This window comes from Phyllobates terribilis, unplaced genomic scaffold (genome assembly GCF_046119375.1).
Source record: "Phyllobates terribilis strain yellow unplaced genomic scaffold, ASM4611937v1 Scaffold_11__3_contigs__length_659146591, whole genome shotgun sequence".
Taxonomy (NCBI): Eukaryota; Metazoa; Chordata; class Amphibia; order Anura; family Dendrobatidae; genus Phyllobates; species Phyllobates terribilis.
Genome location: NW_027362771.1, coordinates 600,875,472 through 600,890,732, shown reverse-complemented (window position 1 = coordinate 600,890,732; position 15,261 = coordinate 600,875,472). Strand labels below are relative to the sequence as shown.

At 42.9% G+C, this 15,261-nt stretch overlaps 2 non-coding genes across 2 annotated transcripts; one reads left to right on the top strand and one right to left on the bottom strand.

The window, feature by feature from the left end:
• The first annotated feature begins 7,004 nt into the window (after nt 1-7,004).
• On the top strand, nt 7,005-7,086 carry TRNAS-GCU (transfer RNA serine (anticodon GCU)). Its single transcript has one exon. It is a non-coding gene; the product is annotated as a tRNA-Ser (tRNA).
• Nucleotides 7,087-12,670: 5,584 nt separating this feature from the next.
• On the bottom strand, nt 12,671-12,752 carry TRNAL-AAG (transfer RNA leucine (anticodon AAG)). Its single transcript has one exon. It is a non-coding gene; the product is annotated as a tRNA-Leu (tRNA).
• Between the last annotated feature and the right edge of the window lie 2,509 nt (nt 12,753-15,261).

Genomic DNA, 15,261 nt, shown 5'->3' with positions numbered 1-15,261 from the left:
AAACTTGCACAGCACTGGCACAGACCTGCCTGGCAAAAACTGATAGGAACTGATGTAACCTAGTCCTGAAAAGGACTCCAATTACAATTAGTCTTTACTCCCACAATCTATCTATTTAAGTGCACAGACCTGCCTGATAAAAGTCGTAGGAAATGCTGTAACCTAGTCCTTAAAAGGACTGCAATCACAACTATTCCCTACTCCCAAGCTATCTGTATATTTGTGCGAAAATTGGCTTGAAATTAACAAGGTATAGCGCACACAGCAACAGCAGTGCCGTCTAACACGCAGCTGCAGCAGTGAGAAAATGGTGGCGACGGGGAAAATGGCTTGGTCTTATAGGGCAAGGACATGTGACATAAACTGCCAATCACACATGCCCTTGCTTGTGTGAAAAAAAGCACTTCGCTCCGTGTGTGCGCTGCTGATAGGCTGACAGATTGCACCTCCCCACTGCAAATGCGGGAAAGAGAAAAAAAAATGGAGATCTTCATTGTTCCTGCAGAGATCCATCCCCTGCCCCTCCCCCCGCCCCGCTGTACACTCAAACTGCGTATTAACATTAATTTTCATCATTACTGAGAAAAAATCCAGTTATGATTTTGGTGCACGAACAGTTATCGAACATAACCTCTAACAGCCGAATTTTTCTCAAATTGTTCGTGTTCGCCGACCGGCTCGAACACCGCCCAAAACAGCTCGAATTTGAGATTGGCGAACAGTTCGAGTAGAACAACGCTCATCTCTACAGAAGATGACTAAGCAGTGTATGGGGGTGAGTCCGTTCCTCCTCGTGGTGCCCCTGGAAAAGACCTGCTGCTGCAGGCCAAACTGAACGCGGACAAATCCTGTTGTAAATCTTTTGTGACGGGCAGAACGAAAGGTGTAATGTCCAACCTTTTATAGACAACAACTACAGGAATGCCTGCCACAAATAAGAATATGATGAAGAAGAAGAAGAAGATGAAGAAGATGAAGAAGTAGAATATGAAGAATGTAAAAAAAAAGAATAATACGAAGAAGGTGAAGAAGAAGAAGATGAAGAAGGTGAAGAAGAAGTGGATGAAAAAGATGCTGAGGATGATGAAGGAGAAAGTGTGGGAGAAGTAAAAAAGAAGGTGAAGAGCATGGAAGTAGTGAAACATAAATATCTGACAAAATATAAAAATACTTAACATAGTCAATATTTCCGTAACTCAGAACGTCTTAAAAAAAAATATTAATTCCTGCTATTCCATTTGATTGAGCTAAACCTCTATGGCTTTATTGTCTCCCCCACCTCCCCCAATGCATTCTACATTATTCTTAGTTGTTTTCCTTCATGTAGAATTAACCTACAAGGAAAGAAAGGGTTTATTTTCATTCCGATATTTCTGTCCCATTGACTTGCATTGGTTTCCGGTATCGGAATCGGCGATATCCGATACTTTTTCGGTATCGGTCCGATCCAATCCGATCCGATATTTCCCGATATCGGAAGGTATCGCTCAACACTAATTAGGACATAATAATTTAGATACCTGTTATACTTTCCAATAACTTAAACAGGAGTTTAATATCCCAGATATAAAATTTTACTCATATCTAGAACTAATTAAATATCTAAGAAACAATCTTAACTTTTCTAAAGGACTTCCCAATATAATATTAAATTTGATCAAGAATCCTGGTATTAAAACAATATGGAATACTAGATATCTCTACTATATATTTAATAAAGATATCTTCTTCTGTAAACATAATTATACTGTAAGTTGGGAAACGACCTTGGAGATCCCAATACGTTCCAGATAACTGTAAAAAAGCTTTAAAATTTACTTATTCACATAATATAAGGGCAAATCTACACGAAACCCACCTCAAAACAATAATGAGATGGTATTACACCCCGGCTAAATTACAAAAAAATTTCCCACAACATTCTGACAGATGTTGGAGAGAATGTGGCTCGAAAGGTAATTTATTTCTTATTTTATGGGAATTTCCTCTAATAAAGAATCTATGGGAAGAATCCTTTGATTCTTTAAGGTATGTGGTGAAGAAATCTCCCTACAACTTGCCTCGTTGTCTCTAGATTCAGACACTTTATCATCGAAAATAAGACTAATAGTTATCCATATTCTTTTAGTTACTAAAGCCCTTATAATTTCTAAATGGAAGCAAATTAATACTCCATCTATTACAGAGGTCATTGATAGAATCTCTTCTAATAACGTAGTTGAACTCTTATTCACTATAAGAAATAACAAATTTAAAAAATATGAATCAGGTTGGTTTCTTTAGAATATTCTTTATCCTCCTAACATAATAGTCTCTTCTGCAAACACTATGTCTGATCTCCAGAAACCTCGTTAATCATCCTTTAAGCATATTTCTATTTGAACTGTTTGTTTAATTCGAGCATAAAGTCTCTGTTGACCTTATTTTATTATATGTAACTAGCTATTGAGCCCGTTCTATGCCCGGGTGTCAAGCATTTTTATTGGTATAGGCTGGCATGTGTTGACCCCATCCTGGTATTTGTGCTGCCCCATCCTGGTATTTGTGCTCCCCAATCCTGTTCCTCCATCCTGTTATGTGCTACCCTCATCCCTATCCTCGTATGCATGGTACCCCTCACTCCCAATCCTGGTATGCATGGCACCCCTCACCCCCAATCCTGGTACGCATGGCACCCCTCACCCTCAATCCTGGTATGCATGGCGTCTCTCACCACTAATCCTGGTATGCATGGCACTCCTCACCTCCAATCCTAATATGTATGGCACCCCTCACCCCCAATCCTGTATGCATGGCACCCCTCACCCACAATCCTGGTATGCATGGCACCCCTCACCCACAATCCTGGTATGCATGGCACCCCTCATCCCCAATCCTGGCATGCATGGCGCCTCTCATCCTGGTATGCATGGCTCCCTCATCCCTCATCCTGGTATGCATGTACCCCCCATCACTATCCTGGAATACATGGTACCCCTCATTCCTATCCTGGTATGCATGGCCCCTCATCTGAATCCTGGTATGCATGACCCCCCCAGATCTCTATCCTGGTATGCATGGTACCCCTCATCCCCCAATCCTGGTATGCATGGTACCCCTCATCCCCCAATCCTGGTATGCATGGTACCCCTCATCCCCCAATCCTGGTATGCATGGCTCCCTCATCCCTCATCCTGGTATGCATGTACCCCTCATCGCTATCCTGGAATATATTGTACCCCTCATTCCTATCCTGGTATGCATGGCCCCTCATCCGAATCCTGGTATGCATGACCCCTCCAGATCCCTATCCTGGTATGCATGGTACCCCTCATCCCACAATCCTGGTATGCATGGCACCGCTCTTCCCCCAATCCTGGTATGCATGGCATCCCTCATCCCCAATCCTAGTATGCATGGCACCCCCATCCCCTATCCTGGTATGCATGGCATCCCTCATCCCCCAGTCCTGGTATGCATGGCACCCCTCATCCTCCAATCCTGGTATGCATGGCACCCATCTTCCCCCAATCCTGGTATGCATGGCACCCCTCATTCTCAATCCTAGTACGTATGGCACCCCCCATCCCCTATCCTGGTATGCATGGCACTCCTCATCCCCCAATCTTGGTATGCATGGTACCCCTCATCCCCTAAACCTGGTATGCATGGTACTCCTCATCCCCCAATCCTGGTATGCATGGTACCCCTCATCCCCCAATCCTGGTATGCATGGTACCCCTCATCCCCCAATCCTGGTATGCATGGCTCCCTCATCCCTCATCCTGGTATGCATGTACCCCTCATCGCTATCCTGGAATAGATTGTACCCCTCATTCCTATCCTGGTATGCATGGCCCCTCATCCAAATCCTGGTATGCATGACCCCCCCAGATCCCTATCCTGGTATTCATGGTACCCCTCATCCCCCAATCCTGGTATGCATGGCACCGCTCTTCCCCCAATCCTGGTATGCATGGCACCCCTCATCCCCAATCCTAGTATGCATGGCACCCCCATCCCCTATCCTGGTATGCATGGCATCCCTCATCCCCCAGTCCTGGTATGCATGGCACCCCTCATCCTCCAATCCTGGTATGCATGGCACCCATTTTCCCCCAATCCTGGTATGCATGGCACCCCTCATTCCCAATCCTGGTATGTATGGCACCCCCCATCCCCTATCCTGGTATGCATGGCATCCCTCATCCCCCAGTCCTGGTATGCATGGCACCCCTCATCCTCCAATCCTGGTATGCATGGCACCCATCTTCCCCCAATCCTGGTATGCATGGCACCCATCTTCCCCCAATCCTGGTATGCATGGCACCCCTCATTCCCAATCCTGGTATGTATGGCACCCCCCATCCCCTATCCTGGTATGCATGGCACTCCTCATCCCCCAATCCTGGTATGCATAATACCCCTCATCCCCCAATCCTGGTATGCATGGTACCCCTCATCCCCCAATTCTGGTATGCATGGCCCACTCATCCCTGAATCCTGGTATGCATGGTCCCCTCACCCCAATCCTGTATGCATGATCCCCTCATCCCCCAATCCTGGTATGCATGGTCCCCTCATTCCCCAATCCTGATATGCTTGGAACCCCTCATCCCTGAATCCTGGTATGTATGGTACCCCTCATCCCCCAATACTGTTATGTGTGGCCCCCTCATCCCCCAATCCTGGTATTTGTGGCACCCTCACCCTCCAATTCTGGTATGCATAGTACCCCTCATCCCCCAATCCTGGTATGTGTGGCCCCCTCACTCCCAAATCCTGGTATGCATGGTACTCCTCTGCACTAGTGTTGAGCGAGTATGTTCTATTAACCCTTTCGCCGAGTATGCTCGGGCCGAGCTCTGAGTATTTACAGCTGCTCGGTGATAAGGTTAAATCGCTCCCGTGTGCATGATTTGCAACTGTTTGACAGCTTTATTACATGTGAGGAATGTCTATTTCTTACACATTCCTCACATGTAATAAAGCTGTCAAACATTTGCAAATCATGCACACAGGAGCGGTTTAACCTCATCAACGAGCAGCTATAAATACTCGGAGGTCGGCCCGAGCATACTCGGACAGAACATACTCGCTCAACCCTACTCTGCACACATACAAAAAAAATAAACACTTATGCTCACTTTTCTTCCCTGTACTCCAGCTCTGCTGTGTCCTATTCTGCCAGAGGCCGCGGGAGTGCGGCGCCGGAGCACCGCTCTTTCCGGCGCCATTTTGGTGAAGACACACTGCAAATGTGTCTTCAGTAAAAAGGCGCCGGATAGCGCTATGCGCATGCGCCGATTCCGACATCTTCACTGCGCCCCTGGTCTCAGGCCAGAAGAGAGGCGCCGCGGCAATGCTCCTCCCGGTCAAGTAAGTATGTAAGTATGGCGCCGGAGATCACTGTATGGGTTCAGTGCCTACGCATACTGCAATCTCCAACGCCATACACTCCTCTTACCTGTAACGGCTCAATGCGTTCTTCTATCTGGAGCCAGACTGCGCGTCTCCCATGCGCAGTCTATAGAAGCTTCAGACAGAGGGACGCTTGGCCGGTTATATTATAGATATTTGTATACTTATCCTTCCCCTTTCCCATCCTTTTTATCTACTCACACCCTTGTTTCCCCATACATTTGTCCTTTAGATAGTTATTTAATTAATGTTTTGTTTGATTATATCCTTCGTGTGTATTGTTTACTCTCCCTTAAAACCTAATGAAAATAATTTGATGACATTTCACAAAGATCTTTAGACATTCAGGAGTCAGTGAAAGATATGGGGACTCAGACAAGACATATTTTATACAATACATATACATTACAATGGCCTACCTTCACTACAGTGTGTAGAGCTCTCCTCAAGCACTTGTTATGTCAAACATGGGTGAAAAAGGCACATTTTAACTGACCTTGGAGCGCAGCGTTTGAGTATCTGACTCCAGATTAGAATGTTGCGTGTCCAAATCATGTCGGGGTTAATTGTCTAATTCATCTTGGATAATGTGAACGATGTCTGGATTGAGATTGAAAATGGAGCCCTTCATCCTTCTGACAATAGATTAACTTGCCTTTTTTGCCATCTTTCAGCACAGTGTCAGTAGCTTTTTGATGAAAAATATCATTGGGAATCCAGATCTGAAAATTGAAATTTCAAATCACATTGGGATCGCTTATCATTTTGGTTACATCATTATCATCTTTATATGAGTAATCAAGCAAAACTTTAATTTTTAAAAAATAAAAAATAAGCATAATCAGTATCACCGCGTTTGTAAAAGTCTGATGAAAATGTAAAATTGTTTAACCATTGTAATAAATGCAGTAAAGCAAATTAAAATTGAAACGCCAGAATCTCTGTTTTTTGGTCAATGGACCTTCAACAAAAAATGCAATAAAAAATGATCAAAATATCATATGTATATCCAAAAATTGTATCATCAAAAACTGCATCTCTGCATGCAAAACACAAGCACTCTTACAGCCCCATAAATGAGAAAATCAAAACTACTTTTTCAGTACTTTATGGTAATTGATTAGTGTCTTTTAAAACTACAACTTATTCATTAAAAAAACAATCACTAATATGACTATATTGACAGAAAATTAATAAAAATGCCTTTTGGAAGAATGGGAGCAAAAAACTAAAGCACAAAATGAAAAAATGTCCCATTCTCACAGGGTTAATGTATGAGCAGAACACACTTTTAACATTTACAGTATCTTTTAAAAGCGAAGCATTATGCTACATAATAATCCATGAATATAAAAAAGAACAGTTTTCTTAGGTTCATTTCTGGAAGCCTTTTTTCCAAGAGTTTAGTATCGAAAATGTGTGGAAAAAAAGAGGTATTAAAAAAGAAAAACACAAATAACAAACAATCTTCAGTTGTCAATTTTAAAAAGAAAATCTGAAAGTAGATCACATGGAAGGATCTTAAAGTAGATCACATGGAAAGATCTTAAAGTAGATCACATGGCAAGATCTTAAAGTAGATCACATGGCAAGATCTTAAAGTAGACGAGGTGGCCGAGTGGTTAAGGCGATGGACTGCTAATCCATTGTGCTCTGCACACGTGGGTTCAAATCCCATCCTTGTCATTACCTTATGTTTTTTTCAACACCTGTGTCATTTTTACAATTACACCTATAATATAAGGTCTGTACTGCCAAAAATTATCATCATATCACTTAAAATGCTATTACTATTTGAATATTTTACATGCAAGAGAACTGAATGATGACTGTCATATTCTTTTCAAATGGTGTAATTCAAAAGTCTTCAACATTGACAAATTTCACCCAACATTAAATTTTTTGCAACTTTTGATAATATTCTTACCAGCAACCCTTGGTACTAATTTCTAATTTGTTACAATTAGTAGGAAACATATGCAAAGTAAATCTGAAAATTGTAATTATTGCTGTTCATTGATATTTCATAGAGGACAGGATGTGCCACAGGCTTACTGAGAGATAAAATGGTGGTAACTCTTTTCTATCATAATTTAGCATGATCCTAGACCCCATAGCGGTCCCCAATGATTAGAAATTATAGTTACCCTAAAAAAATACGTAGAGTTTAAAATAGATAATATTCAACTCACATTGAAAATACCTTGTTTAGATATAAAAAATAAAATCCTAAAAATAAAAATTATACAACTATTTTTTTTCATCATTAACTCTTTCTTGACACATGATGTACATGTGTTAGTGTGGGTATATGGAGCAGACTCAGGAGCTGAACTTTCACAATATCTGGTAGAGACATGTATATACAGCCAGCAGCAATCTAGCTGGGAAGCACTTAATTGTCGTGGTAATTCTTTCTCAGTGGCACTGATCCAAGTTGCTTGAGGCCTCAATGGATGCCATGTCGATGTTCCTGTGAAGTTCTCACTGTGGCTGGAGTTCCTGACTTTACTTATATACTGCTATACAATTGTGTTGAATAATGGCTAAGAATAAAAAAGCCTTTATTAGATATGTAGAAACAATGGTACACCATACAAGAGAAGAGTACATGCGCAGCACGTGACATGTGTTACATTAATAATTAATAATACATATTCAACATTAAGATATGACAGGGCAGACAAATGATATGTAGTGATCTAAGCTATACAATGGTGCCTAAATCTCACTCCACCACTCCACAAAAAAAGAAGAGGGTAATATGTGTTTGGCATGAGTCCGGATTAGTGTCACCAGTCTCAGAGAAAAGACTGGACAGGTAAATGCACCACAGGCTAATAAGAGTTGAATGACCTCTGAATAAAGGACAAACTATATAGACCATTGTATGTATGCCTAATAGATGTGTGCATAGCCCTTATCTCCAATTACATCCATGCCGGATCAACAATCAAATGGGTGTAAGAAAAAGGAGGGGAAATCGATTCAATAATAACCAATGTATCTAAATGTACAATGACATACCTGTGTATCAGCAAACCACTGCGCAGCGCACACCCCGACGCGCATTTCGGACCGCCATCCTTCGTTAGGGGGTAGCATCCATAGAATGTGCAATGTTTAAAAAGGAAATGGTGTGTAACTCCCGCGTTTAACGCTAGCCTTACATCTGCACCATACACTGCGGGTGTCGGCTATGTTATACACTGATGTGCCTGTGGGGTAGCCACCAACTTGTAAGCAGCTCAAGCCAATGGAGCAGATAGAACGTTATCCAAAATCTGGATGGATGAGCAGCTTGGACTTCCTCCAGAGAGGTACAAGATAATGGCTGAATGTGGAATGAGGGTGGGGTTCGAAAGTAGGAATGTCCAAGCAGGGAGTCTTGGGAGATGTAGATTCCTCTATTACACCAGTGGAGCTGGACCATCCAGTTTCCAGAAGCTTTGCATGAAAATAAAGACAGCATGAGAACGAGTCTGAAAATGTAGGAAAAAAACTGCAAGAAAGGAGAGAAAGGCATGTGTGAATATACATTCAAGTGACCCATGTTTTTTTTTAGGTAAGTGAACTCCTTAAATTCTTCATTTATTTTTGGGAACGTTCTTCACATGCATGGAGAAGGTCACGGTGCACCGTGCGACTTCCTGACATCTCGAGAGACCCCCACACTATAATAAGGGACATTAAAAAACTTCTCCGAGAATCAGATTTGCCGGGAAAATCCACCCAAACAGCCAAAGTTACATTTTGTTCGATCCGCTCATTTCTCAAGGTGAGAATTATTATTTTATTAACTCAACTCTCTAAAGTTCAGAAAACTGGTGACCAGATGCTGAATTTGTCAATCGCAAAAAAAATTGTATTCTGGAGAAAATTGATGTTTGCACGATTCGAGGAGAAGTCAATGCCTCGTGAATAAATTCACTCATCTCTACGGTTGGCCCAATGAGTGTTCAGCCGCCTCTGGTGTATGAGGAGTTTACCCGGCTCTATAAGTCTGTATGTATGGAGGAGAATCCTCCATACATACAGAATCCAAAGTAGTATACTAAGAATGGTTTTCTGCCAGCTTCACATGGGCGCTGTAATCTGAAGATGTGCATTAGGTCTAATAATAATCATTGATAAGACGCTCATTAGCGCCCCATATCACTTCTCCCCTATGCCTCAAAACTACTGGAACAACATGTCCATTCTGAACTGTCCTCCCACCTCTCCTCCTGCTCCCTCTTTGACCGCCTACAATCTGGTTTCCGACCGCACCATTCTACTGAAACTGCACTGACTAAAGTCACAAACGACCTACTAACCGCCAAATCTAAGCGACACTACTCTGTCCTCCTCCTCCTAGACCTGTCATCTGCCTTTGACACAGTGGACCATTCCCTCTTACTACAGACTCTCTCATCTCTCGGCATCACAGACTTGGCCCTATCCTGGATCTCCTCATACCTAACAGACCGGACATTCAGTGTCTCCCACTCACACACTACCTCTTCATCTCGCCCCCTATCTGTCGGTGTCCCCCAAGGTTCAGTTCTAGGACCCCTGCTCTTCTCCATCTACACCTTAGGCCTGGGACAGCTCATAGAGTCTCATGGCTTTCATTATCACCTCTATGCTGATGACACACAGATCTACCTCTCTGGACCCGATATCACCTCCGTATTAACCAAAATCCCACAATGTCTGTCTGCTATTTCATCCTTCTTCTCTGCTAGATTTCTAAAACTTAACATGGACAAAACAGAATTCATCATCTTTCCGCCATCTCATTCAACCCTCCCAACTGACTTATCCATCATAGTCAATGGCTGCCCACTCTCCCCAGTCCCTCAAGCCCGCTGCCTCGGGGTAACCCTGGACTCGGAACTCTCCTTCAAACCACATGTCCAAGCCCTTTCCACTTCCTGCCGACTCCAACTTAAAAATATCTCCCGGATCCGCACATTCCTAAACCATGAATCTGCAAAAACACTAGTGCACGCCCTCATCATCTCCCGCCTTGACTACTGCAACCTCCTGCTCTGTGGCCTCCCCTCTAACACTCTCGCACCCCTCCAATCTATCATAAACTCTGCTGCTCGACTAATCAACCTGTCCCCCCGCTATTCCCCGGCCTCTCCTCTCTGTCAATCTCTTCACTGGCTCCCCATTGCTCAGAGACTCCAGTTCAAAACCCTAACCATGACATACAAAGCCATTCACAACCTGTCTCCTCCATATATCTCCGACCTAGTCTCCCGTTACATACCTGCACGCAACCTCCGATCCTCACAAGATCTCCTGCTCTACTCCCCTCTTATCTCCTCCTCCCACAACCGTATACAAGATTTCTCCCGTGCTTCCGCCCTACTCTGGAACTCTCTATCCCAACGTATCAGACTCTCGCCTACCGTGGAAACCTTCAAAAGGAACCTGAAGACCCACCTCTTCCGACAAGCCTACAACCTGCAGTAACCCTCGCTCCACCACACCGCTGCACGACCAGCTCTACCCTCACCTACTGTATCCTCACCCATCCCTCGTAGATTGTGAGCCCTCGCGGGCAGGGTCCTCGCTCCGCCTGTACCAGTCGCTGTCACATTGTGTTCAAGATTATTGAAATTGTTCTTGTATTATACCCCCTTTTTCACATGTAAAGCGCCATGGAATAAATGGCGCTATAATAATAAATAATAATAATAATAATAATTAGCTGGGACGTAGCCCAGGATCTCACAGTAGACCTCCAGGATCTATAACTATGTGACCTTCAGATAAAGCTGCAGCTGCTCTCCAGGACTCTGCAATTCATCAGTAAAGGTAAATCCAGCAGTAATGGGTAACTGATACACTGGAAACATATCTCAGAAAAAAACTCTGCATTAACTATTTGGGTTACAGATCCGAATCCGAAAACTGACATCCAAATGAAGCCTAATTTAGAGAGTCGTAATTTAGTCACATTTCCGCATCCATATCATGGACACAAATATTATCAACTGTGCTGTCTGATCAAAGCCTTACTCAGAAAAACATGTTCAGCATTTGTATGAGCTTTTTAGAGTGGATCGTCTCCAAAATCCTCTGCAAAAGCTGCTTCAAAAACTCTTGTAGGCTATGTGAACACAGAGTCTTTTTGCTGAGAAACTTGCTGAGAAACTCAATGTTTTTGAGGAGCTTTGAGATTTGGAGGAGGATTTTGAAAGTTTTGACCCAATTTCTACACCAAAAAGTCTCAAAAAACATAAGCGTATGTGCACCCAACGTCTTGTTCTGCCAGCAGAACCCATGAGTTTTTGTAGGGAAGGTGCTTCAAGAAAATGTTGGTGGTCTTCTTCCTGAAGCACCTTTGCTGGTGGCTTTTCCATTGTTTTTTGTGGCTTAATAATAATAATATTTTTTTATTTATATAGCGCCAACAAATTCCGCAGCACGTTACAATTAAGCGGGCTTTACTACGTTATTTTTTCCTTCCTTTTATTTTATACTTTAGTGGCAAGCATTTTCCTAGCAGAAGTTGCCCAAAGAATGACCATGTTATTTCTTTTAACCGTTTCACGGTTTTCGAGCCCTGAGGCGCTGAAGAGAAGTAACAATAAACTGAACATATGGATTTAACATTACTGTGTATTATATTTAACTTTTTGCTGTGCTTTTTCAGGGTATTCCAGGCGTAATCCACCGTAAAAATATCTCAAGTGCACATCTACGGCTTTGTGCGCACAGAGACTTTTTGCACTTTTTTTCGGAGAATAAACAGGCAAGAAACCCTCCTAATCCTGCTCAAAAACGCAAAACTTTCCAAAAGTTTGGAGTTTCTGCTGAATTTCCTATGATAAAAACTTAGCAAAATGACTGTGTGCATGGACCCAGTTTCTGCTCCAAAAACTCCTTGAAAAACTCTGTGCACATAGACTCTTCTTAGTCATTTCTATTGTAAGGCTTTCATGCATTTTTTAAGCAATCTTTATTTTTTTCTTAGACATTTAGGGAGTAACACTGCTCAAAAATAACTCCTTTAAAACTCTGTGTGCACATAGCTTAAGTCTGTGGATTTTGTGTGGTTATACTGCCACCTACTGGAGAACTGCTGCATAAAGAGGAAAGATACTTTACTCAAACCTACTCATAAGTAAATACAGATTTTAGATATCTGACCATTTTTTGTGTCAAAGGTAAGAATTGGGTAAATTATATTGTAATAATAATTATGTATAAAGAACATACGCTGAAATATGATCAGATAAAACAGCCAAGTAAGAATTTCTATAAAATACATTGGCAGCGGTGGGATTCGAACCCACACCCCCGAAGAGACTGGAGCCTTAATCCAGCGCCTTAGACCGCTCGGCCAAGCTACCTGTTGTACCATTTATATTTTGGATGTTGTGTTGTAATAAAAAGGATAAATTGCTGAAGCTGAATCTGAATTCACAGAACCTGATTGGCTGCTCCTCAATGTACCTCCTCCCAGTGTTCAGTACACGCTGCAGCTTGTGGTTTTTTTTGTTGTTTTTTTTTGCCTGTTTTGTTGAATTGTAATTAGAAAGTAACATTGCCACCTAGAGGTTAGTTTATAGAATAAAAACTGAGGGTAGCACCAATTGGACCACACTTGGATGACTTCTCACTGCGGTCCGATTATCACAGAGTGTCAGAAAGGAGAAGGTGGAGAAACTTTTTTTCTCCACATACAAGAAAAGCTGATGACCCTGGGAGTAACGATCATGGTCACAGAGGTCATAACCAGGCCCATGTGGGTGAGGGGCCCGCTGACGCCAGCGCAAGCACACTGCCGGCCATATAGAGGCTAGAAGCTGACGGCGGCATGCACGTAATTGGTGGCGCATGGCAGTGACGTCATATACTCCTGTCGCTTGCATGCTGAAGTCAGCTGTCAGCTTCAGAAGTGGATGCCACTCGGCGGGGGAGCGGAGGTAGGGTGAGTATAATCTTTTTTTGCTATGCATTAAAGAACAGCGGCAAATTGGGAACATACCAGGATGGGCCCAGAATGGGGGATGTATATATCAGGATGGAAGGGAGATATATATATACCAGGAAGGGGTCCAGGATAAGGGACAGATATACCAGGATGGAGATATATATACCAAGAAGGGGCCCAGGAAGGGGAATATATATACCAGGAAGGGGCTTAGGATGGGGGATATATATACCAGGATGGGGGATGTATATACCAGGATGGATGGAGGTCATATATACCAGGATGGGCCTGGGTTAAGGGAAATATACCAGGATGGGGAACATATATAACAGGATGGAGGCCATATATACCAGGATGGGCCTGGGATAAGGGAAATATACCAGGATGGGGAACATATATAACAGGATAAAGGCCATATATACCAGGATGGGGCCAGGATGGGGGGATATATACCATGATGGGGATGTATATAACAGGATGGATGGAGGTCATATATACCAGGATGGGCCTGGCATAAGGGAAATATACCAGGATGAGGAACATATATAACAGGATGGAGGTCATATATACCAGGATTGGGGCCAAGGATGGGGAACATGTATACCAGGGTGCAGGACATGTATTCTAGCATGGGCCCAGGAAGGGGGACATACTCTGACAAGCAAAAGGGTAACAATGTTTTGAACTTTTGAATTTCTGGCTCCATATCTCACCATCCACTAAGGCTTCTAAAGAAAGTCTTCCATCATTTTATAAACAATCATCTTGGCTATCTCATACATAAATTTGACTTACAACTATTTAGCATATGATTAGTTATGCAGATTCTTCTCATGTCACTGCATTGTTACTGTTTTGTCCTGGTGGTGGAAAAAAATCTTTTTCTTCCTGTATAGTACAAAATACAACCTGTTCTCACATTCCCTAATAGCTCAGTGTGTTATTAGGTTGATTCCCAAGTGAAAGGTCAAATCGAGGAGAAGCCATGAAGAAGATATCCCAAGAAAAGAGAAACAGCATTATCCAGATCATCGATAGCGGTTTCTCCACCAAGAAAATTGCCAAACTGCATGAGGTGAGCGCCATGAGAGTTGGAAGAATACGAAATGGGGTCCGTCCATCCATTCAAAAGCCAAGAGGTGGACGTCCAGGCAAGATATAGGAGTCAAAAAGTTGGCTCATTAAAAGGTCTATCAGTTTTGGTGTGACAAACACAGCAGTGGGGGCAGCTCACATGCTTCATAATGGTGAGATCACAGACATCCATGTAAACACCGTGCAACGCATGTTACACAAGTCTGGAATGGTGGCCAGAAAGAAGGTGAAGAAGCCTCGACTTCAAAATCGTCATAAGAAGCGTCGGCTTGAGTTTGCAAGAAAGTACGAAAAGTGGACAGCAGAAGATTGGAAACGGGTGATTTGGAGCAAAAAAAAGAAATTCAGTAGACGAGGCTCTGATGGTGCAAATGGGTCTGGAAGATACAAGGGAAAAAGGAACTGTCAAATTCTGTGGTTATAGAATTGTTTTACAGCCAAAGGTGTTGGACACTTGACCAAGATTGATGGTGGTCTCAATACTGATCTATATGTGAGTATCCTACAAGACAAGTTACTTTGTAAACTCAAGTACTATGGGTATGAAAAGGACGACATAGTGTTCCTGCAGGATAACGACCCGAAGCATATATCGAGATTGGGGAAGGAATGGTTCAATGACAATGAAGTAGAGGTGCTGGATTTGCCCCCACAGTTCCCAGACCTCAACCCAATCCAACACTTGTGCGTAGAGTTGAAGAAAAAACTGTATACATACCCAAGTGAGTCGACCAGTATGCTCCAACTTTGGGAATGTGCAGAAGAGACCTGGGATCAGATTTCAGTCGAGACATGCACTGGGGCCCATCGGACTTTACTTATGCCACTGC